The sequence below is a fragment of the Microcaecilia unicolor genome, chromosome 4, assembly GCF_901765095.1.
Source record: "Microcaecilia unicolor chromosome 4, aMicUni1.1, whole genome shotgun sequence".
Taxonomy (NCBI): Eukaryota; Metazoa; Chordata; class Amphibia; order Gymnophiona; family Siphonopidae; genus Microcaecilia; species Microcaecilia unicolor.
The window spans coordinates 23871192-23897393 of record NC_044034.1 but is presented as its reverse complement, the minus strand read 5'-3'; the positions used below and the strand labels follow the sequence as shown (position 1 = coordinate 23897393).

General features: G+C 45.2%; 1 protein-coding gene across 2 annotated transcripts in view; it reads right to left on the bottom strand.

The window, feature by feature from the left end:
- GDPD5 (glycerophosphodiester phosphodiesterase domain containing 5) overlaps window positions 1-26202 on the bottom strand; it is a 441045-nt gene that overhangs the window by 209096 nt on the left and 205747 nt on the right. The window contains exon 1 of one of the 2 annotated variants that reach the window (XM_030200040.1): window positions 7983-8051. The exons of the other annotated variant lie outside the window; for it this stretch is intronic. The gene's annotated coding sequence lies outside the window, so the exon portion shown is untranslated. Of the gene's footprint in view, window positions 1-7982; window positions 8052-26202 lie in introns of those variants that run through there. 2 annotated transcript variants of the gene reach the window in all.

Sequence of the window (26202 nt, the reverse complement as noted above, 5' to 3'; positions counted from 1 at the left end):
GTGGGGGGGGGAATGTTTGAGAGACCATATGGTATGCAGGCGACAGAAGGAGAGACCAAGTCACTTGTAGGACAAGGCAGAGTTCTTCTGCCCACCCATCTCGGGCTCAGGCCCACCCAAAAGTGGGTGTCTGGCTACGCCCCTGATAAAGGGGATGGAACTCCTCCCATATGAGGAAAGACTAAAGAGGTTACGGCTCTTCTGCTTGGAAATAAGACAGCTGAGGGGGATATGATTGAGGACTGTAAAATCCTGAGTGGTGTGGAACGGGTAGACATGAATCAATTTTTCATTCTTTCAAAAAGTACAAAGACTAAGGGACACTCAAGGGAGTTAAATGAAAATACTTTTGAAACATAGGAAGAAATATTTTTTCACTCAAAGAATAGTTAAGCTCAGGAACTCGTTGCTGGAGGATGAGGTAGCAGTGGTTAGCATATCTGGGTTTTAAAAAAGGTTTGGACGAGTTCCTGGAGGATGTTATTGAGAAGAACATGGAGGAAGCCACTGCTTGCCCCGGGATTGGTAGCATGGAATGTTGCTGCTAATTGGGTTTCTGCTAGCTACTTGTGACCTAGATTGGCCACTGTCGGAAGCAGGATACTGGGCTAGATGGACTATTGGCCTGACCCAATATGGCTATTCTTATGTTCTTATGCCAGGTTAAAGAGGTCACACCAAAATTTGGCTTGCCGATGCGTTTTTCCCCTAGTAAAGCCCAGATGCTGTTACAGGATTGGTCATTGTGGTGCCTACATCGAAGTCCCAAGTTAAACAGACCTCTCTGTCTGCAAGGGTTGAGGAACATCATGTTGACATCCAACAGCATTCAAAGGACAAAACTTATACATTGAATGGCTGCCTGGGTTTTTGCAAAAGGGTGTACTTTTTTTTTTTAATTAGAGGAGTTCATTATTGCATTTTTTTCCCCAAGTATACGATATGCTTTATGGTTTGCTGCTGTTGTCATGAGACCTTCTATAGACAACTGGCCTCAATGACAGGATTTCTGCTTACATCAAACAAACTATAAAGTTATAGAGGCATCAGCCCATGAAAACTTAATTGGCACCACATGGAGCAAATTGCTACCATACCTACAGGCATAATTTAATACACATGCAGCGTCAGCTCCTTGACTTCGTAGACTGTACCAGTAAAATTAACGAGGCAAGACAAAGTCATTCCTAGTTTTACATGCGCCACAATGGTATAAAATTTATTCAACCGCTGCTCTTTCGACCACCGTAAAGGAAACCTCAATAATCAAATGAGATTAAATATAAAAGGAATGACCTGAGACATGTGTTTTATGCATGGCTTTAACACTTGAGGACCTGGCCACAGGTAGAAAATAAACACTTTGGAAGATTTCTGATCTCTGTTCGTTCTTTGGAACATTCCTCCACCTTGTTAGCCGTTCATAGGTGGAGCAGTGGCAGAGCTGGTAGAAAAAGAAAACAGTTGTAAAGATGTCACCCAAGATTAGTGTCACCCATTTTTTTTGTTTCACACCATTTCTTGGTTGCCTTCTACAACCAAAGATAGGGAGCCTGGGCCTGCTGTCCAGTTCAATGTCAACAGCATTATGGTAAGAGGCTACATTTAAACCAATGAGGATCTCTCATATCAATGGCTGGCAGTATGAATCTACAAAAGGAGAATACAGCCAAATCACACAAATGACAAGAAAATACAAAGATTGGAAGAACAGAAAATTTGGACAGTCAGAAAAAAGGAAACCAGCATGCTCAATAAAACGCTTTGGGATTTCACCTGCTAGCTGGCCATCTGAGTGGAGGAGTGGCCTAGTGGTTAGAGCACTGGTCTTGCAACCCAGAGGTGGCCAGTTCAAATCCCTCTGCTGCTCCTTGTGATCTTGGGCAAGTCACTTAACCCTCTATTGCCTCAGGTACAAACTTAGATTGTGAGCCCTCCTGGGACAGAGAAATATCCAGAGTACCTGAATGTAACTCACCTTGAGCTACTACTGAAAAAGGTGTGAGCAAAATCTAAATCAATAGTTTTAGATTCTGTTGCTACTATTTGAGATTCTACATGGAATGTTGCTATTCCACTAGCAACATTCCATGTAGAAGTCGGCCCTTGTAGATCACCAATGTGGCTGCGCAGGCTTCTGCTTCTGTGAGTCTGAAGTGCAGGACATCAGACTCACAGAAACAGAAGCCTGCGCAGCCACATTGCTGATCTGCAAGGGCAGGTTTCTACATGGAATGTTGCTAGTGGAGGAGTAGCCTAGTGGTTAGTGCAGTGGAACATGGAATGTTGATACTATTTGAGATTCTACATGGAATGTTGCTATTATTGGTGATTCTACATGGAATGTTGCTATAGTGAAGGAGTGGCCTAGTGGTTAGAGCACTGGTCTTGCAATCCTACAGGTGGCTGGTTCAAATCCCACTGCTGCTCCTTGTGATTTTGGGCAAGTCACTTAACCCTCCATAGCCTCAGGTACAAACTTAGATTGTGAGCCCTCCTGGGACAGAGAAATATCCAGTGTACCTGAATGTAACTCACCTTGAGCTACTACTGAAAAAGGTGTGAGCAAAATCTAAATAAATAAATAAAACGGAGAGGAGCCTCTCTCCTACCTGGTTAACCCTGTTGAATAATCAGGTCCCTTCCAGTTTCTGCCAATTGACAACTTTTTTTATTAATTGCATCTAAACTGATGCGTCATTTGCAAATAGAATGTTTCCAGGAAAGAGCCTTGTTAAAGGTGTTGGATTGCATCACTGGAAACCAAACCCTCTGTTCATCTATAAGACATGACTACTCTGAGCAGCTCAATAAAACATTACTCTGTATCTTAATCCTGGTCTGCAGGGATGTTCTTGAGAAACAAAAAGGATAATGTATTTGTATTTACTATATTGTCATTCTGACAAGCGGATTGAGGTGGATTACAATCTCTAAAATATATATTCAGAAACGGAGAACCAGAGGTTTAAAGGAAATAAAGACTTCTTACATATCGAAGAAAACCAAATGGAATCTCTCAAGTGGGATGCAGGCATCACAACCAGCTAATCCAGCGGGTCTAATCACCCATGAAAGCCAGATTTCAAAGACAGGCTTTAAGGGCCTTCTTAAATTTGGGGAGTGACTGCTCCTCAGTGGCATACCAAGGGGGGGGGGCGGTCCGCCCCGGGTGCACGCTGCTGGGGGGTGCCGCGCGCCTCTTCGTTTTCATGCTCCCTTTGCCCCGGAACAGGTTACTTCCTGTTCCGGGGCAGAGGGAGCATAAAAATGAAGAGCTGGCAGGCACATGGCACCCCCCCCCCAGCGGCGTGCATCCGGGGGGGGGTTCTTTCGCCGGGGGGGGGGGGGTCGCACTGTTCCGGGGGGGGGGGGGCGCTGCACCTGGGCGGAGGGGCGCATCGGCGATCCACCCTGGGTGTCAGCCCCCCTAGGAACACCACTGCTGCTCCTTATGGACATGGGACGGCAAATCATTCCATAATCTGGGGGTTAAATAATAGAAGGCTGAGTGGTGTAGTAGAAGTGAGGTCTACAAAATCCTGAGTAGTGTAGAACGAGTAAAGTAAATCGATTTTTTTTTTTACTCATTCCAACAGTACAAAGATTAGGGGACACTTGAGGAAGTTACTTAGAAATACTTTCAAAACAAATAGGAGGAAATATTTTTTCACTCAACTAATAGTTAAGCTCTGGAACTCTTTGCCGGAGGATGTGGTAACAGCGGTTAGTGTATCTGGGTTTTAAAAAAGGTTTGGACAAATTCCTGGAGGAAAAGTCCACAGCCTGCTATTGAGGCAGACCTGGGAAGCAAGTGCTTGCCCTGGGATTTGTAGTATGGAATGTTGCTACTCTTTGAGATTCTGCATGGAATCTTGTCATCTTTAGGATTCCAGAATCTTGCTACTACTACTATTTAGCATTTCTATAGCGCTACAAGGCGTACGCAGCGCTGCACAAACATAGAAGAAAGACAGTCCCTGCTCAAAGAGCTTACAATCTAATAGACAAAAAATAAAGTAAGCAAATCAAATCAATTAATGTGTACAGGAAGGAGGAGAGGAGGGTAGGTGGAGGCGAGTGGTTACAAGTGGTTACGAGTCAAAAGCAATGTTAAAGAGGTGGGCTTTCAGTCTAGATTTAAAGGTGGCCAAGGATGGGGCAAGACGTAGGGGCTCAGGAAGTTTATTCCAGGCATAGGGTGCAGCGAGACAGAAGGCGCGAAGTCTGGAGTTGGCAGTAGTGGAGAAGGTAACAGATAAGAAGGATTTATCCATGGAGCTATTATTAGGGGTTCTACGTGGAATATTGCTACACTTTGAGATTCTGAATGGAATCGTCACTCTTTAGGATTCTAGAATCTTGCTATTCATTGGGGGTTCTACATGGAATGTTGCCACGATTTGGGTTTCTGCCAGGTACTTGTGACCTGGCTTGGCCACTGTTTAGAAAACAGGGTATCGGTCTGACCTAGTATGGCTACTCTTATGTACTTAATTCATAGTGTGCAAGTTTCGGGCCTGGAAGTACCAGCTGATGAGCATCCAGTGACCTCAGCACTCGAGAAAGAGTTCCAGTGCCATCCATCTTTGCCCTCTCTGCTGAGATTCTTACCAAAGGGCCAACTGTGACAGTGCTTCTTTTATTGCTGTGCACACTGGTCCTTCGGGAGATGGATACTAACCAGCTTTCAAGTTGTAACAACTTTTGGTCCCCACTGGCCTTGAGGTGAGCCAAAAGTCACCTCCATTCAACTAGCCCGTTCCAGACAAAGGAATGCATCTTTAAAACACAACACAAGGGGGGGACAAGATGGCGCCCAGAGCGGTCGTGTTGTAAGTTTGCTCCAGCACGTCTCGCTAAAATCTTTTTTTCCTGCTACCGAAAATGCCTCATTCTAAAAGAAAAGGGTCTGTCCGACTAGTTCCCCCACCTACCGGGACGTCCACGCCAGTGAGACCAGGGCTGGAGCGCTACTTCCCCGCTCTTTCTCCTTCAGTAAGGGGGGTAGATTCCATAGCGGGAGGAGCCGGTGAAGCGCCTCCCCCGCTGGAAGGAGAAACATCATTGTCTCCCCCGCCGCTCTCAATACCTCCGTGCCCCGCTTCGTCAGCGAGCCGGGAAGTGAAACCAACAGACTCCAGAATGGTGGATATTGGTGAACCTTGTGGGGTGACCGGCTCAGCATTTCCATCTATGGCTTCGGGGATAGAATCGGAGGTAAGCCTAGGGAAGATATGGCTGAAGTTACTTGACATGGAAAGAACCTTACAACAATCCTCAGGTGAGGTTAAAAGTATGAACTCTAAAGTCCAAGAACTGAAGGACTCAATAGAAATAGTGAAGCAGGATTTTTCACAAAAAACGGAGTCTTTGCAAATGGAGGTGAAGCAGTTGAGTGAATTTAAAGTGGCAGTAATAAAGGACAATGCAGAATTAAGAAGAAAAATTGAACAAATAGAGAACCATAATAGGAGATTAAATCTCCGTCTGCTTAATTTTCCTAAACTTTTTGGGGTTTCTCCAGTAGAAATGTTTAATAGATTTTTGAGAGAAAATCTGAATTATCCTCAAGAGATAACTCCACCTTTAAACAAAATCTACTTTATACCTAATGCAATTAAAAAAGCAGATGGAGAAAGAAATGACAATGAAATAAATGTGGATAATATCACTGCTATATTGGAACAGACTTTGGACAATGTCACTGAAAGGGCGACGCTGATAGTCTCTTTTGTGTTTCAGCAAGATCTAAACTCAATAATGAGATTATACTTTAAATCAGCAAATCATGTTTTCGGAGGAGAAAAAATTTGGCTCTTTCCTGACGTGACAAAAGTCACTCAACAAAGAAGGAAAATGTTCCTGTCAATGAAGTTAAAGACAATAGAACTAGGTGGATCCTTCCTCTTGGCATATCCATGTAAATGTATTGTAAGGCTAAATCAGTTAAAATATGTTTTTTATATGCCTGATCAGCTTCAGTCTTTCCTAGACTCAAAACAACGAGAGAGAGAAAATAGAAAATGAGAAGTAGGGTGCCATATTTTTCTTCCTTTAAGTTAAATTGAAATTTACTAAGTCTTCACCTATTCCTAATCCCCCCTCATAGCATTGAGGTCTAATGAAGCCAATATTAGGTATAGATATGATTTGGTTATGTAATAATATTGTTTCTATGGCTGTATTTTACTTATCAGATTTGTATCTGTTTAAGTGCATTGGAAAAAAAAAAAACTAATAAAAATGATAAATGATAAAACACAACACAAGGTGGATTGGATCCCAGGAAATTTCACTTGTAACTTGTTAGTCAGTGGGGGTATTTTCCCTAGCAGGACAATAGCACTTTCACAGCTGGCTTCAGCAGTCATTAATATAGATGTTGAACAGCTGAACTAACAAGAACTGAAGGACATGCATTAACACAGAAATAATTTACAATGCTCTTTGCACAACATATATTGTCTTGCTTTGTTTGGCTCCAGTCTTATTGCATCAGGATGAACGGGAACAGATCCAGGTTGCAGAGCCTTAAAAAGAGCGAGCCCCGAGTTGCTTACCTTCATAAATAACCAACTAATGGAAAACAATCAAAGAGAAAAGAAATCCAGCAATCGAATCACATCGGTACAGCCACAGCAGCCAAGAGAAGGACATGGCAAATTACGTTACTGTCATAGTAAATGATGGCAGATAGAGACTGATGTGGCCCAACCAGCCTCCTGGAAAAGTGCTCAGGGTTATAACTGCTGCTCTGAAAGGACAGAGCCAGACTAACCATTAGGCAAGATGAGGTGGTTGCCTAGGGCGACAGCTTCTTAAGGCGCAGCAAAGTTTAATATTTAATAAAAGTAAGATGTCCAGTGATGACTTTGTATGGGATTGTTGAGAGATGACAATGATTGTTGAATTTAATCATCAAAATCATGGGGGAGGGGGAACGGGCTATAGACTTGAAATGTAACTGAAGGGGTGCAAGGCTGAAACTTCCCCCTAGGGGGCCCAATACCCTTGCACCTGTCCTGGTAGAGGCTGCTGATTGGTGCTGTTCCCTTCTCCCCCCCCCCTTCCTTTATTTAAGCCTATTCGGGGTATCTGTTAATTTAATCAATCACTCATTAACAAGATGCTGTCTCTACACCTAAGAGTGGTGTATAGACTTCCTCAGAACCACTCCACTTAGTCTTAAATCAATGCTTCCAAACCTGCCCTAATGACCTCTACTAGCCAACCATGTTTTCAGGAGAGGAATGGCCTAGTGGTTAGGGTGGTGGACTCTGGTCCTGGGGAACTGAGTTCAATTCCCACTTCAGACACAGGCAGCTCCTTGTGACTCTGGGCAAGTCACTTAACCCTCCATTGCCCCATGTAAGCCGCATTGAGCCTGCCATGAATGGGAAAGCGCAGGGTACAAATGTAACAAAAATAAAATAGATACTATTGGAGATTCTACATGGAATGTTGCTACTATTGGAGATTCTACATGGAATGTTGCTATTCCACTAGCAACATTCTGTTTCTGTGAGTCTGATGTGCAGGACGTCAGACTCGCAGAAGCCTGCGCGGCCACATTGGTGATCTGCAAGGGCCGACTTCTACATGTAGAATCTCAAATAGCACCAACAGTGGAGGAGTGGCCTAGTGGTTAGGGGTGGTGGACTTTGGTCCTGGGGAACTGAGGAAGTGAGTTCGATTCCCGGCACAGGCAGCTCCTTGTGACTCTGGGCAAGTCACTTAACCCTCCATTGCCCCATGTAAGCTGCATTGACCCTGCCATGAGTGGGAAAGCGCGGGGTACAAATGTAACAAAAAATAAATTCTTGTGAGCACACAGACTTCAATGCACAGAAACGGCCATGCAAGTTTATTAAAAAGCCTTTTCCGTGCGTAAAACTGCAACTGACGCATGGAAAATCCTTTATAAACATTTCCTTCAACAGCGTGGAGGTTGGACATTGACAAGTGCCTGGTTTTCTTACCACCAGGAGTTGAGTTCCCAACCAGAACACACAATATTCTGGTGTACAGGATTGCTTTTTCCACTTGAGTAGCTGGGCCCATTAATCTTTAAGCCTGAGAACTACTACTTTCTATAAATAGAAAATCAGATAAAGCTGAAGGGATAATGCTGTAGGAAACATTTAACTCTTTCTGGTGCTAAAAATGCAAAGCACAAGATCCTACTGTAATACTAATTGTATATTTTCTAACACATTTCCATTATTCATGATGTATTGTAAGCCATATTGAGCCTGCAAAGAGGTGGGAAAATGTGGGATACAAATGCAATAAAATAAATAAATAAATGTGGTCACCATGTTAGCCCATTTGAACGCACAGAAGTGAAGAATAAAGAAATAAAAATTTAAAAAGGAAATACTATGAGGTAATACTGTTTTATTGAACTAACTTAATGCCTTTCATGAAAAGCTTTCGGGAGCTATTTCTCACGTCAAAAACGGAACGGGAAATGCACAGGGATAAAAGGTTGCAGTGGCAAAGAAATTGGGATGGGCAGTCCAAACATTTTCATTTGCTGGTTTTTTTTTTTCCATTTTTAAACGGATGTTAATAGTGCACCCTATGGGGTAAATTCAATAATGTTTGCTCCTTCATTGAGGAAAGAAGGGACTTCATTATCGTGACGTACCGAGTTATTACTCTTTAATCAAACAGATTAACTCCCTATTTTGTGGAGAAGTTTGAACATACGTCAGTACGTCAGGCTCAGTCTCTGGCTGTCTTCAAGTCTAGGCTTAAAGCCCACCTCTTTGCTACTGCTTTCGACTCCTAACCATGACTCTCTTACTCAACACCCTCACTTATCACCCCTACCACTGCAATTTCCCCACCCCTAGCTGTCTGTTCGTCTGTCCAATTTAGATTGTAAGCTCTGTTGAGCAGGGACTGTCTTTTCATGTTGATTTGTACAGCGCTGCGTAACTCTAGTAGCGCTATAGAAATGTTTAATAGTAGTAGTATGAGCCAAGTATAGGACAGTAAAGCCATTGTGACATCACTGATGAGGTTGGCTCTTAGGCATTGGTGGACTGAGGCATTATGACATCACAATGTCAGCTCTGGTTAAATCACCGCAGCTCCTCAGTACCTTTCCGCTCTCATCTCTCCCTACACTCCTCCCCGTGAACTCCGTTCGCTGGGTAAATGTCTCCTGTCGTCCCCCTTCTCCCCCACTGCTAACTCCCGGCTCCGTTCCTTCTATCTCGCTGCTCCCTATGCCTGGAATAGACTCCCTGAGCCAGTACGTCAGGCTCAGTCTCTGGCTGTCTTCAAGTCTAGGCTTAAAGCCCACCTCTTTGCTACTGCTTTCGACTCCTAACCATGACTCTCTTACTCAACACCCTCACTTATCACCCCTACCACTGCAATTTCCCCACCCCTAGCTGTCTGTTCGTCTGTCCAATTTAGATTGTAAGCTCTGGTGAGCAGGGACTGTCTTTTCATGTTCATTTGTACAGCGCTGCGTAAGTCTAGTAGCGCTATAGAAATGTTTAATAATAGTAGTAGTAGTAGCTTACTCGACTCCTGACGCAGGCGCTGTGCACTGAAACACGGCCCGTGTCAGGTCAACATTAGAAAATTATCAATAAAGAACTGTGTCCCGTCTCTGAAGGCTTTTTGCTATATTTTGGACTTGGTTCTGTACTTTGGACCCTCCCTGTATTGCTATTTGTAAATTCAAAAAAAGTCATGTAACGCTGTTTGAAATTTAAGGGTGTTTGGAAGAAATCCACGCTAGAGCATTCCATTTTACATCAGGGATTTTAGCTTAGGAACAGACTGCCTTTAGAAATTCGGAGAATAACACAATATTATTCCTTCAGGAAAGCATTAAAATCTTTTTTTTTATGAGCAAGATGTATTTTAGTTTCAATGTATTAGATATGCAATTGTAAATACTCCTGAAGAAGGACTTATTGTTTTTGTAATCCGCTTAGAATCTCTTTTGAACTTAGTGGAATATAAGAATCATATAGCATAGCGTCATGGATGTGGAATGAGCGAGCATACGGAATGGGACTACCTTTCTGTGGTTTTTGCAAGTACATTCAAAGCACTGAGTGTTTGGGTCTGGCCCCTCCCCCCCCCCCCCGCCTGGCCGCTGCCCGACACCCCCCTGCTGCTGCGGTTGCCGCCCCCGCAGCTCTGGTCCTACCTGGGGGATCCTGGTGGTGTGGTGGCCTCTGCTGGAGGGGGGCATGTTCTTTCCTGCCCGCTGTACTGCCACTATTCCCCCGCCTGCTGGCGCCGCATTTTCAAAATGGCCGCGGGACTTCCCACGGTAGTCTCGTGGGTCTTGACAGTCTTGCAAGACTTCTGCAGGGAGTCTCGGCCGCCATTTTTTTAATACGATGGTGTCACAAGGGGGGGGGGGGGGGCATAGTGGCAGCCCAGCGGCCAGGCAGAAAAGAACATGTAGTGGAGGACTGGCCTAGTGGTTAGAGCACTGGTCTTGCAATCCAGAGGTGGCTGGTTCAAATCCCACTGCTGCTCCTTGTGATCTTGGGCAAGTCACTTAACCCTCCATTGCCTCAGGTACAGACTTAGATTGTGAGCCCTCCTGGCACAGAGAAATATCCAGAGTACCTGAATGTAACTCACCTTGAGCTACTACTGAAAAAGGTGTGAGCAAAATCTAAATGAATGAATAAATAAATGTTCCCCTACCCCCCCCCCCCCCCACTGAGGCCACTAGATCACCAGCGGCGTGCCGGGCATCCAGGCAGAGCCTCTAGGCCCTCGGGTACTGCCCAGTTGCCTGAGTGGTCAGTCCACCCCTGGTTTCTAGAATACAAGTGCATGTGTGCAGTTAGGCGCAAGTACTTAAGCCAGCCCAGTGCTGGTTGCCTAACTGTAGACAGACGCATAACTGCAGATATATATAACTTGTGCACACATGTGCTGGCCACACCGCCTTGCAATTGTGCACTAGAGAAACTGAGCGCCAAGTTATGGAATCCCAACTAAGGGCAGTTTCGTATGCAACTGTCAATTAGTACCAATTACAGCCAATTAGCATCAAATGATTCCATTAAGTTACATGCACAACTGACCTTATTTATAACTTGGGTGCGCAACGTTGCGCATTCAGCATGAAGTTGGGAACACAAATTCCTAGAATTAGGGGGTATAGTTATAGTTAAATACTTTTTTTTCTAATCTACCTTGCATAAAGGTGGAACAAAACGTACATAATCATAAAAACACGATAACACAAAACAAAAACAAGCAACTGCTAATTTCAGGTCATCAAGTTAAATTATCCCAGGTCACATAAATAGATCATAACTTTAACTACAAAAATACCACCATCTAAAGACTGCAACTGCCAGCCTCTAGATGGCCAACCAAAATAAATAACTCTAAAGTTACTTTTCTTAGACTGCATACTATTTACATGTACGGGAAAATCCCTTAAAAGGTGCCGACTGTTAGGCACGACTTCTGTGGGGAATTTGTGGTGCGGAAAAGCTTTCTAATGGATGCAAGGTGCTGAAATGGGCAGAAACGGCAGACCCGTTTCGTGTGGATCTGAAAAGGAGCACGGCCATAGGGGGGACATGGGCGGGTCGGGGCATTCCCTTAAAATGATCACATCCGTGTCCTTGCGCACCGGACTTTACACCTGTTTCAGTTAGTATAACATCTTGCATCCAAGTTGAGCGTGGATCCCAGCACTATGCGCTATTCTATAAGGGGCTGCCAATCCCGGCATGCCTGTTATAGAATACCATTGATCATTTTTGGGGCGCTCAATTTTGAGTGCCTTTACTGAATTCTGCTCATAGTGTGCACTGATTTCTGATAGTGCATGCATGCATTAACCATCGTGCATGTGCAAACAGGGCACATTATTATCAGCGAGCAAAATTGGTTTCAAACAACCAATCAACAGTCTGGCTTATAAAACCAAGTTAGACTTCTGCATGGTGGCTTCCTGGACACTTCTACCTGCTCTGAGTTATTCCTATGTAGAGAGGAAAGCTCATTTTGCTGTGTTTCACAGAGATCAGCATTTCCATTCAGGGCTGCGGGGGGGGGGGGGGGGACAAAATTCCCTGGGCCGGCGTCTCTCTGTCTTTCCTGCTCCTGATGGGACCCAGGTGATCCCATCCCGATACAGCGCCAGGCCCCCCTTGAAGGCTGGGGAGGAGCAGACACAGCAGGGCTTCCGGCCAAAGCCTCTGGTTTGGCTGGCGGGGGGTCCCCCCAGGCCTCACCAGCAGAAGAGGTCTTCCTGCAGCACTGTTCTTCACTCTGCCACACTGCCTGCTTACTAGCATCTGATTTTTCCCTCAGGCTGTACATGCTCAGTTTTAAACCGAGTATGCGTCAAAACAAAAAGGCACACAACTGTTTACAAAACAGTAGATAAAAAAACTACAAAGCAGTGGAATCAAATGCATTTATTGGAACAATACCCGACGTGGCCACGTTTCGCCCTCCGGCTGCGTCAGGGGTACAAACTATCAAACTATCAACTGATATGCATTAACGTTAATGCATATCAGTTCAGTTGGAAGTAGCAGATAAGTGGAACTAGATTTTTGGAATAAAGGTTCTCATCCCTCTATTAGTGTATATGATATACAGTGGTGGAAATAAGTATTTGATCCCTTGCTGATTTTGTAAGTTTGCCCACTGACAAAGACATGAGCAGCCCATAATTGAAGGGTAGGTTATTGGTAACAGTGAGAGATAGCACATCACAAATTAAATCCGGAAAATCACATTGTGGAAAGTATATGAATTTATTTGCATTCTGCAGAGGGAAATAAGTATTTAATCCCTCTGGCAAACAAGACCTAATACTTGGTGGCAAAACCCTTGTTGGCAAGCACAGCGGTCAGATGTCTTCTGTAGTTGATGATGAGGTTTGCACACATGTCAGGAGGAATTTTGGTCCACTCCTCTTTGCAGATCATCTCTAAATCATTAAGAGTTCTGGGCTGTCGCTTGGCAACTCGCAGCTTCAGCTCCCTCCATAAGTTTTCAATGGGATTAAGGTCTGGTGACTGGCTAGGCCACTCCATGACCCTAATGTGCTTCTTCCTGAGCCACTCCTTTGTTGCCTTGGCTGTATGTTTTGGGTCATTGTCGTGCTGGAAGACCCAGCCACGACCCATTTTTAAGGCCCTGGCGGAGGGAAGGAGGTTGTCACTCAGAATTGTATGGTACATGGCCCCATCCATTCTCCCATTGATGCGGTGAAGTAGTCCTGTGCCCTTAGCAGAGAAACACCCCCAAAACATAACATTTCCACCTCCATGCTTGACAGTGGGGACGGTGTTCTTTGGGTCATAGGCAGCATTTCTCTTCCTCCAAACACGGCGAGTTGAGTTCATGCCAAAGAGCTCAATTTTTGTCTCATCTGACCACAGCACCTTCTCCCAATCACTCTCGGCATCATCCAGGTGTTCACTGGCAAACTTCAGACGGGCCGTCACATGTGCCTTCCGGAGCAGGGGGACCTTGCGGGCACTGCAGGATTGCAATCCGTTATGTCGTAATGTGTTACCAATGGTTTTCGTGGTGACAGTGGTCCCAGCTGCCTTGAGATCATTGACAAGTTCCCCCCTTGTAGTTGTAGGCTGATTTCTAACCTTCCTCATGATCAAGGATACCCCACGAGGTGAGATTTTGCGTGGAGCCCCAGATCTTTGTCGATTGACAGTCATTTTGTACTTCTTCCATTTTCTTACTATGGCACCAACAGTTGTCTCCTTCTCGCCCAGCGTCTTACTGATGGTTTTGTAGCCCATTCCAGCCTTGTGCAGGTGTATGATCTTGTCCCTGACATCCTTAGACAGCTCCTTGCTCTTGGCCATTTTGTAGAGGTTAGAGTCTGACTGATTCACTGAGTCTGTGGACAGGTGTCTTTCATACAGGTGACCATTGCCGACAGCTGTCTGTCATGCAGGTAACGAGTTGATTTGGAGCATCTACCTGGTCTGTAGGGGCCAGATCTCTTACTGGTTGGTGGGGGATCAAATACTTATTTCCCTCTGCAGAATGCAAATAAATTCATATACTTTCCACAATGTGATTTTCCGGATTTAATTTGTGATGTGCTATCTCTCACTGTTACCAATAACCTACCCTTCAATTATGGGCTGCTCATGTCTTTGTCAGTGGGCAAACTTACAAAATCAGCAAGGGATCAAATACTTATTTCCACCACTGTATTTATATACACTTTTGATAGTTTGTACCCCTGACGCAGCCTGAGGGCAAAACGTGGCCACGTCGGGTATTGTTCCAATAAATGCATTTGATTCCACTGCTTTGTTGTTCTTTTATATATATATATTTTTTATAAACCGAGTATGCGTGACACGAGAAAAAAAGCAGCCGCAGCGGCAGGGCAGGCAATGCGGCGGAGTGTACAGCAGCGCTGGAGGAAGCCTTCTTCTGTGGGCGGGGCCTCAGGATCCCCACCAGTCAAGGTATTTGGAGTTGTGGAGGGGGTCGGCGGTGGCAGCGATCCCGGGGAGGCAGCGGCGGCGACAATTCTGGGGGGCCGGCGGCGGCCCTGCCCCTGGCCCGGCTTCGTCTCTCGGTGTCCCTGTTTCCATCTTGGAATATTATTTCAACGCAGACAAGTCAACTTTGATGGGGACATGGTGGAAGTAGCCCCTTGGGTCAGACCTTATGTATGAGTGGGTGTTTTCAGCACATGGCCCCAGCCCCATCAAATAAAACCCATAGGACTCCACTGCCACCATGCGTTGTCATCAACTGCAAGTGAGAAAGGCAGCTTTCAGTGCTGCTACCACAGCCGCAGGCTTCCACGCCCACCACAACCACTGGAACCAGAGTCCTCCACTGCAGCAGATGCTGGGCAAACATGAGGTCTCTGGGTATCACAGCCATTTCAATCCCTACTGCATGAGCAGACAAAAAGGTAAGATGCAAGGAAGAAGGAAAGGAAACAGCAGGAGAGAAGGGGTAGTGGGAGGTGGAGAAGATCATGAAGGCAGCTGGGGAAAGGAGAGAGAGAGAGCAAAAGAAGGGATCAGGGGAAAGGGAATGAGTGAGGAAACGTTGGGGGCAGCAATGGTAAAATAAAAACTGGGGAGACTCAGACAGGGGGCAAACAATTGTACATAGTGTGAGATGGAGTGGAGGGGAGTGGAGGAGTGGCCTAGTGGTTAGGGTGGTGGACTTTGGTCCTGAGGAACTGAGTTCAATTCCCACTTCAGGCACAGGCAACTCCTTGTGACTCTGGGCAAGTCACTTAACCCTCCATTGCCCCATGTAAGCCGCATTGAGCCTGCCATGAGTGGGAAAGAGCAGGGTACAAATGTAACAAAAATAAAATAGATACTATTGGAGATTCTACATGGAATGTTGCTATTCCGCTAGCAACATTCCATGTAGAAGGCTGCGCAGGCTTCTGTTTCTGTGAGTCTGACATCCTGCACATACGACTCACAGAAGCAGAAGCTGCGCGGCCATACTGGTGATCTGCAAGGGCTGACTTCTACATGGAATGTTGCTAGTGGAATAGCAACATTCCATGTAGAATCTCAAATAGTAGCAACAGTGGAGGAGTGGCCGAGTGTTAGGGTGGTGGACTTTGGTCCTGGGGAACTGAGGAACTGAGTTCGATTCCCACCTCAGGCACAGGCAGCTCCTTGTGACTCTGGGCAAGTCACTTAACCCTCCATTGCCCCACGTAAGCCGCATTGAGCCTGCCGTGAGTGGGAAAGCACAGGGTACAAATGAAACAAAAATAAAATAGGTACTATTGGAGATTCTACATGGAATGTTGCTACTATTGGAGATTCTACATGGAATGTTGGTATTCACGTACGTGCAGGACGTCAGACTCACAGAAGCAGAAGCCTGCGCGGCCACATTGCTGATCTGCAAGGGCCGACTTCTACATGGAATGTTGGAATAGCAACATTCCATGTAGAATCTCAAATAGTAGCAACAGTGGAGGAGTGGCCTAGTGGTTAGGGTGGTGGACTTTGGTCCTGGGGAACTGAGTTTGATTCCCACTTCAGGCACAAGCAGCTCCTTGTGACTCTGGGCAAGTCACTTAACCCTCCATTGCCCGCCGCATTGAGCCTGCCATGAGTGGGAAAGCGCGGGGTACAAATGTAATAAAAATAAAAATTATTGGGAAAGGGACGCTGCTACTGTCTGTTTTTGAGTTTCTGAGACCTCAACCTTATCCTGGTGGTGGGGGTGTATGGGGGGTGGGGTTATGTCACATAACAGCCCCTACACCCTACAAGAACAATGACTAGGGCTTTTGGTTTAATATAGACAGAAACCTGTTTATTTCTCATGCTTTGGTTTTGTGCTGCATAATACAGTTGACCACAAATTATAAATGTGCAAACTAAAGCTGAAACGGAGCACCAAGAGGCCGTCAGAAAGCTCTTCCGCTTCTTTTACCATTATTTATTCATAGCTTTGCATGTTTAGTATTCAAGTAACACCAAAATACTGGGATAGAAATGAAATCAGAAAATAAAAAAAGGAGAAATATAAAATATTAGAAATATTACAACATTTTCCATCCACAAACTAGGAAATATGATCCAAGATTAAGGAAAACAAAAGAAACCCCATCCCAAAAAAAAAATGACTAATCAAATTGCTTCTCAGCTCTCCCTAAGCAGTGAACATATGGGTTGCACAGTTACATTAACCTCCTCTTTGGATTTCAGAAAATCATCTACTTGTTTGGGATCAAAAAACTGAAATTGATTACCTTGAAATACAATTAAGCATACACAAGCAAAACACAAGTTGAATCCCAAGGCTTGAACCCTAGACCTATAATCCAGGGAAGCCTTGCGCATCGCCTGTGTAACCCTAGCTAGATCAGGAATAACTCTTATTTTAGATCCCACAAACAACGTATCAAAATATCTATAGGAAAGCAGCTTCCACTTCAATTTCAGTCTACACATTTATAATCTGTGGTCAACTACATCCTGTCTAAGTGTGTTTACAGGGTCACTAGAATGAGTGAAGTGGAGTGGAGTGGAGTGGAGGAGGGCCTAGTGGTTAGGGTGGTGGACTTTGGTCCTGGGGAACTGAGGAACTGAGTTCGATTCCCACTTCAGGTACAGGCAGCTCCTTGTGACTCTGGGCAAGTCACTTAACCCTCCATTGCCCCATGTAAGCCGCATTGAGCTTGCCATGAGTGGGAAAGCGCAGGGTACAAATGTAACAAAAATAAAATAGATACTATTGGAGATTCTACATGGAATGTTGCTACTATTGGAGATTCTACATGAAATGTTGCTATTCCACTAGCAGGCTGCGCAGGCTTCTGTTTCTGTGAGTCTGACGTCCTGCACGTAAGTGCAGGACGTCAGACTCACAGAAGCAGAAGCCTGCGCGGCCACATTGGTGATCTGCAAGGGCTGACTTCTACATGGAATGTTGGAATTGCAACATTCCATGTAGATTCTACATGGAATGTTGGAATTGCAACATTCCATGTAGAATCTCAAATAGTAGCAACAGTGGAGGAGTGGCCTGGTGGTGGACTTTGGTCTTGAGGAACTGAGTTCAATTTCCACTTCAGGCACAGGCAGCTCCTTGTGACTCTGGGCAAGTCACTTAACCCTCCATTGCCCCATGTAAGCCACATTGAGCCTGCCATGAGTGGGAAAGCGCAGGGTACAAATGTAACAAACAAACAAATATATATATATATATATATATATATCAAGCTCCCTAAGTCAACCTTCAGCCTTGCACCCCCCCACCCCCCCCATTCAATTCCAGGCTCCTAGCCCGCTCCAATATTTTAACAATAAAACTCAAGAACTGATCGTCCCACCACCACCCGCCCAGAACAATCATTGTACACATCAGGGGTTTTCAACAGAACCCTCAGGACACACCCAGCCAGTCAGCTGTTCAAGATAGCCACAATGAATATGCAGCAGATAAATTTGCATACAATGGAGGCAGCACATGCAAATTTCTCATGTATGTTCAAGTATGGCTATCCTGAAAACCCGATTGGCTGGGTGCTTCCCGAGACCTGGGCTAAGAATCCCTGATGTACATCATAGTCTCTTTGTGTACCAGGAAATACGTCTCTACAGAAAGGGTAGTGGGTGCCTACAGATGTAACATAGTAGATGACAGCAGAAAAAGACCTGCACGGTCCATCAAGTCTTCCCAACAAGATAAACTCATATGTGCTACTTTTTGTGTATACCTGACCTTGATTTATATCTGTCATTTTCAGGGCACAGACCATAGAAGTCTTGCCCAGTACTATCCCCGCCTCCCAAGCACTAGCCCCGCCTCCCCCCACCGGCTCTGCCACCCAATCTCGGCTAAGCTTCTGAAGATGGTAGAAGGTCTTAATCCAGGGGTAGGCAACTCCGGTCCTCGAGAGCCGCAGGCAGGTCAGGTTTTCAGAATATCCACAATGAATATGTAGGAGATAGATTTGCATACCATGGAGGCAGTGTATGTAAATCAAGTTCATGCATAGTCATTGTGGATATCCTGAAAACCTGACCTGCCTGCGGCTCTCGAGGACCGGAGTTGCCTACCCCTGTCTTAGTCTATTGCAGGGGTTCTTAACTCAGACCTTGGGACACAACTAGCCAGTCGGGTTTTCAAGATATCTACAATAAATAAGTATGACAGATTTGCATACAATGGAGGCAATGAAAGGGGAAAAAAAAGGGACACGATTCACCTTAAACACAAAAGGCTGTTAGAGGCCAGGCCAATATTCTACCCATCCCAACACCGTTCTGGCTGTGATGACAGCCCACACTTTCTTAGAATCTAACTGGAAACGTAACGGGGATGGCTCAAAAAATACATATCTAGCAAGTACCCAAACTTTAGAAAACAGTTGCAAGAAAAAGATAGTACAAAAGCGACACCCAAGGCCAAAGCTTCCGGGTGCTTATCTAAACACCTTTTCCTACAGGCCTCAGTTTCTCCGCTCAGATCTGGATGAATTCAAATCTTGTGCCCAAAGATGAGAGTCAATCTATTCTCCAATATTCTTGACTTGAATGGATAAATTATCCATTTCAAGTAAAGAATTATATTAATCGCCTTTATGAAGAGATTCGCCCAAGGCGGTGCACAGCAGGTACAGTTTAACATAAAACTTACAATTTTGTTAACAGCCTAACAATAGTAAAATAACCAAGAATAAACATAAATACAATAAATGAAGTAGACTTGAAAACAGTTACTTGAAACCTAATAGAACTATCGTGAAACAGAATCAAAAATATACACATTTAACAGTCATCCACCTGAACTGATAATGTTATCTTATCTTATGGATAATTTACCCTGGAGGAAAGGAGGAACAGGGGTGATATGATACAGACGTTCAAATACTTGAAAGGTATTAATCCGCAAACAAATCTTTTCCGGAGATGGGAAGGCGGTAGAACGAGAGGACATGAAATGAGATTGAAGGGGGGCAGACTCAAAAAAGATGTCAGGAAGTATTTTTTCACAGAGAGGGTGGTGGGTGCTTGGAATGCCCTCCCGCGGGAGGTGGTGGAGATGAAAACGGTAACGGAATTCAAACATGCGTGGGATATGCATAAAGGAATCCTGTGCAGAAGGAATGGATCCTCAGAAGCTTAGCTGAAATTGGGTGGCGGAGCAGGTGGGGGGAAGAGGGGTTGGTGGTTGGGAGGCGGGGATAGTGCTGGGCAGACTTATACGGTCTGTACCAGAGCCGGTGATGGGAGGCGGGACTGGTGGTTGGGAGGCGGGAAATACTGCTGGGCAGACTTATACGGTCTGTGCCCTGAAAAAGACAGGTACAAATTCAAGGTAAGGTACAAATTCAAGGTAAGGTATACACATATGAGTTTATCTTGGGCAGACTGGATGGACCATGCAGGTCTTTTTCTGCCGTCATCTACTATGTTACTATCCAGCTTATAATCGAAAGTAATCGCCGGCTATTTCCCGACACAAATCGGGATATGGCCGGCGATTTCGCAAAAGCGGCGAAAAGCATATATTCAAAAGCTACATTTGTGATAGCTTCGCCGCTTTCCCTTCGCCTCGCCGGCGAAAGTTCAAAGAGGCGTGTTGGCGGCGAAGCAAAGGCGGGACATGGGCAGGCTTGGGCGTGGCTACCAGATGGCCGGCTTTCGCGGATAATGGAAAAATAAAACCCGGCGATAAGCAGTATTTCGCCGGGTTTACTTGGTCCTTTTATTTTCACGACCAAGCCTCAAAAAGGTGCCCCAACTGACCAGATGACCACCGGAGGGAATGGGGGATGACCTCCCCTTACTCCTCCAGTGGTCGCCAACCCCCTCCCACACTAAAATTATTAAAATACAAACCTTTTTTGCCAGCCTGTATGCCAGCCTCAAATGTCATACCCAGCACCCTGACAGCAGTATGCAGGTCCCTGGAACAGTTGTTGTTGGTTGCAGTGGACTGCAGAAAGGCAGAGCCAGGCCCATCCCCCCCCTATCTGTTCCACTTGTGGTGGGTAATGTTGAGCCCTCCCAAACCCCCCAAAACCCACTGTACCCACATGTAGGTGCCCCCCCCTTCAGCCCTTATGGCTAGGGTAATGGTGCACACTTGTGGGCAGTGGGTTTTGGGGGGGATTTGGGGGACTCAGCACACAAGGGAAGGGTGCTATGCACCTGGAAGCTAATTTGGTTGTTTATAAAAGATGTTTGAAGTGCCCCCTAGGGTGCCCGGTTGGTGTCCTGGCATGTGAGGGGGACCATTGCACTACAAATGCTGGCTCCTCCCACGGCCAAATGCCTTGGATTTCGCCGGGTTTGAGATCGCCGGCAGTTTTTTCCATTATTGCGGAAAAACAAAAGTGGCGATCTCAAACCCGGCGAAATCCAAGGCATTTCGCCGGCCCACACCGTATTATCGAAAAAAAAGATGGCCGGCCATCTTTTTTGAAAATACGGTTCCGGCCAGCTGTTGCGCCGCCGCCAAAATAGATCGCCGGCGACCTATTTCGCCGGCGACGTTCGATTATTCCCCTCTATGTTACTATGAACAGTGGCCAACTAATGCAATTACTGGCCCCTACTAAATTTAAATGGATAAATTTTGGCAATATATAAACTTGAATAGACAACATTTATCCACTTACAAGGGATTTTGTTTTTAAAGCACAGGCAGTTAGTACCCATCGTGTACTGAATACTTACTTCAGAATATTGACCAAATTATTTGTGTTAATTAAAAAAAAAGAGAAAAATAGTTTAGATTCATTAATTTTATTTGACAGAAAAGGTATGTGACCCCTTTTTTCCTTCCGGTAAATATGATCTTGCAGATCGTCAGCCACACAATACACGAGTCCTCTAGTACATTGAAGTTGAAGAGGTTAGTGAGTAATTACAGAGGAGAGAAAAAGGAGAAAGGGTAACAGAGTTCAATATGTCGGTTAATAGGTTTTATACGTTTTAGTTTCCAAAGAGAGAAGAATACTTTTTTGGAGGTGGACTTTGTTTGTTGCTCCAGTGTTATGTTTCTATCAACAATTACTCCTAGTATTTTTATAGTCTCATAGATTGGTAGGGCAAGCTCAGGAGTGATTAAGGTGGAGGGTTTGAACTTGTTATAGAGAGAGGAGTGTACAAGGCAATGAGTTTTCTCAGTATTGAGTTTTAATTTAAATGAGTTAGCCCAAGCAAGCATGGTGTGCAATCCAAGTCTGATTTCATTGGCTATTTCGCTTAAGTCTTTTCTAAAAGGAATATAGATTGTGATGTCATCCACATAGATAAACGGGTTGAGACCAAGTTTGGAAAGAGCTTTGGCCAGAGGAATCAACATTATGTTGAAGAGTGTTGGGGAAAGAGGTGAGCCCTGAGGCACACCACAGTCTGCTTTCCATGGAGGTGATAAACTTGTGTTGGATTTAACTTAAATCACAGACAAAGGCAATTTAAAAGAAAGGTTGTACTAGAGAACACACAGGTGATAATTACAATAAGAATAGATGGTTTCAGAATAAGAACGTGCAGACCTATCATGCTTCATCTCAAGAGTCAGCCTGAAATAACTTATATTAAAACTAGTATAGAAGGCCCGTTTCGGTAGGCAATGAAACGGGCGCTAGCAAGGTTTTCACGATATTGTGTGTGTGTGAGAGTGAGACAGAGGGATTTGAAGAGTGTGTCTGTGTGTGTCTGATGGAGCATGTGTGTTTGTGTGTCTGAGAGATACAGAGAGTGTGTGGTGAAGTGATTTCCATGACCCTCTCCTTCCCTTGCTCAGTCCGTACGTCTGTGTTGCTGGCCCCGCCCCCGATTTCCATGACCCTCTCCTTCCCTTGCTCTCCGTATGTCTGTGTTGCAGGCCCTGCCCCCAAAGCCGAGTTCAATCATTTGTAGACAGTGTGACAGCACAGCAATTCGTTCGCTTTCGTTGTTTTGTTTTGAGGCAGACTGGATAAGACGGATTACCTGCAGTTCCACATGAGCTCTTGGTGAAGCGGTTGCTAAGGGGCGTGGCTAATTGGTGATGAAGTGCCAGGTCGAGGACGGAGCGATGTGATTGGTTGAGTGCCATTGCTCCGCCCTCGACGTCATGACGTTAGATGCGGGGCTGGGGCAAACATTCATGGGTGAATTCTGGGTTTCACCACCATGCATTTAGAATGTTGGGACTTGTGGAGGCTTCATAGAACGCTGGAGGTGCATTTTATATAGAGAGATATTTAGGTGTCAGAAGCAGCTCTGACAATCAGGATAAAAATGTTAGGAATCTCAGTTTTACACACTACAAAGCAGGGGCGTATCTGCGTCAGACGCCGAACTAGATTCAACGAATCAGCGCTGCAGCGTTACTTCCTGGAAGCACATGGCCACGGAGGAAGCCGAAATATGGAGATTGCGGGTCGGACCCCGCCAGCAAAAGTAAGCAGCGGGGGAGGGTTGACGGCGGGGAGGGGGTGGAGAGAGGCGGCGGCGGCGGCGGGGGGGGGGGGAGGCAGGCAAAAATGTGCCCCCCCTCTCTGGCTCTGGCCCCCCCTACCGCCGGATTCCAGATACGCCCCTGCTACAAAGCTGATGCCTTTCCTTTGCAATTTCCAATAAGAAGGGATTAAAGAACTATTTTCAATTGGAATTCAATTTACTGCAAACAGAGAATGTTGTTGGATTAGAACAGATCCCATAAACTAGTCCTAGATGGATGAAACCATTCATTTTTTACTTTCTGCTTCTGTAGGTATCAACTTATTGGAGCTATGGCCAAGATCAGGTGTCAAGCATTCATTGACTGCCTCTGGATTCCCCCCCCCCCCCCCCCCCCCAATTACTTTAGACCAGTCACTGACTGCAGGGATGGTCCTTGGCAGGAAGCCCGATAATGAGGCTCCAGAAAAGCTGCAATCAAGTCCTAAATCTGACCACTAGGTGTCACCACTGCACGATGACTAGGACTCCCTTACCCAGAGCTGCAAATAATGCTGCCTTGAGAAATTCTGGCAGACCCTGGGAATGAAACCCAAGTTACTCTGCCCAGGCCAGTAAACTTTTAAGCATAAAATCCCAAGTGAAATAAAATCAAAGCCTAGAGATGAGGGCAAATGGATTAAAGCCCTCAAATGCATCTCTTGGTTTAATTTCTGTGGATTTAATTTCAGGCCATGAAGAACAGCAATTAACTTCTGGTCAGAAGTTCAGGACAAACTAATTTAATAGTAAGCTGGAATCTGGCAGCCAATCTATGGAAATAGAAAATGTTATTAAACCTAACGTAACATTTCCAGGACTAGGTAGGGGCTTCTAAAAATAGGAGAGCAAAATCCCAGGCAGTTGTGAATGAGAGGTCCTGGCGGCATAGCTGGAAGCCTAGAGGAGGAAAAGTGCCGTGTCAAAGAGCAAAAAGCCACTTTCCTGGATTTAAACAGTGCAACAAACAAAGGGGGTGAACCTCTGTCCTTACAAGCACATTATAAAGAGGGATCCCAGGAAAAGGCAGCCAGAAGTGGGGTCTGGAAAATGTATAGATGATGTCATGCAGTACTATAGATGTAGCACTGGACATGGGAAAGTATGTTAGAGCAAAGTGAAATCTGCGTCACGCAAAGTGAAATCTCCGTCACACTACAGCTTAGCTGACTGATCTGTGCAGAGTTTTAAGAAATCAACACATGGGTTCCTGTCACTTCAACAACAACAAAACAACAAAAAAAAAAAAAACACAGAAAGAGGCAAGAGATTAATGCATTGTGATGCAGATTTTTTCTCTTTTTTTTAAGCTGAAATGTTTCACTTGTTCTGGCCTCAGTAAATTCTTGTATTTGTGTGTGTGGGAGAAGGAGATCCAGTAGCTTCTCCTCTCCATTTTATTTTCCTTCTAATTTAGTCAGAACCAGTCCTCTGGTATCCTGGCACCACGGGCTTACCTTTATTTATTTATTACATTTGTATCCCACATTTTCCCACCTATTTGTAGGCTCAGTGTGGCTTACATAGTACCGGAGAGGCGTTTGCAGTGGCGTTCCTAGGGTGGCAGCGCCCCACCCCCGGGGAAAGGCCACCTCCCTCCCCGTGAAAGGATACAACTCCCCCCAGGTGCATTTTTACCTGCTGGGGGGTGGGGGGGGGGGTGCCGCGCGCCTGTCTGCTTCGCTCGTTCCATGCTCCCTCTGCCCCGGAACAGGAAGTAACCTGTTTCGGGGCAGAGGGAGCACAGAACGAGCAGAGCAGACAGGCGCGCGGCACCCCCCCCCCCCCAGCGGCGTGCACCCGGGGCAGACCGCACCCCCCCCCAGGAACGCCACTGGGCGTTTGCGGCCTCCGGTGTGAACAAATACAAAGTGATATTGTGGTAGGATGAAGTTCAAGTGGCATAGCCACATTAGGGAAACGTACATCGGAAGAGTTGCGTTTTGTCCATTACGTACTTTAGTTTTGTTGTGTTGCAGAGATCAGGCATTTAAGTTGGATCAGTGGGGTATGCCTTTTTGAACAGGTTAGTTTTTAGTGATTTCCTGAAGTTTAGGTGGTTGTACGTCGATTTCAAGGCTTTTGGCAATGCGTTCCATAGTCGTGTGCTTATGTAGGAAAAGCTGGATGTGTAAATTGATTTGTATTTAATCTTTGCAGCTTGGGTAGTGCAGATTTAGATATGATCATGTTGATTCTGATGTGTTTCTAGTTGGTACGTTGATCAAGTCTGTCATGTATCCCTGGGCTTCACCGTAGATAATCTTGTGGACCAGGGTACAGATTTTGAAGGCAATGCATTCTTTGATTGGGAGCCAGTGCAGTTTTTCACAGAGGGGCTTTGTGCTTTCAAATCGCGTTTTTCCGAACATAAGCCTAGCTGCCGTGTTTTGAGCGGTCTGACGTTTCTTTAAGGTTTGTTCTTTGCATCCTGCATAAATTCCATTGCAGTAGTCTACGTGGCTTAGCACCATTGATTGTATCAGGTTGTGGAATGTTTCCCTCGGGAAGAATTGTTTCAGGCGTTTGAGTTTCCACATTGAGTGGAACATTTTCTTTGTTATGGATGCCACTTGGCTCTCTAGTGTTAGGTTGCAGTCTATTGTAACGCCTAGGATTTTCAGGCTGTCTGATATAGGAAGGGTGTAGTCTGGGGTGTTGATATTTGTGGGATTGTCCACACTGTGTTGGGATGAGAGGATGAGACAATGAGTTTTTTCTTTATTTGCCCATGAGTCCATGATGTTCAAGCTGAGCTTGATTTCGTTGGTGATTTCTGTCAGTTTGGTATTGTACGGAACGTATATTTACAACCTTATGGGGATTTTTGCCCTTTTCTTTTGAAACATACTCCCTGACAGAAGAATCTGGGTATCTGCACTTTTCTCAGAATGGTTTTTTAACTATGTACAAATAAAGAAATATTTATCGATAGGTGCTGAGGTTGTACTATTACAATTTGATATATTGGCAGCATTTGACGCCGATAATCATGAGCTATTATTTTTCAGATTGAGTATGATAAGATTTGGAAGGACAGTACTCAAATGGCTTTCCTCAATCTTAAATTCAAGACAGTATACTGTTATGAACAATGGTATAATGTCTACTGGATGGAAATCACACTGTGAGGTTCCTTCTCTGTCACCTCTAGTTTTCAATGTCTACAAGAGTCACTTGAGAGGATATTTGCAATCCTTAGACAAATTTTCCTTATTCTATGTGGATGACGTTTTTGTTCTTTGTCCAGTGCAAA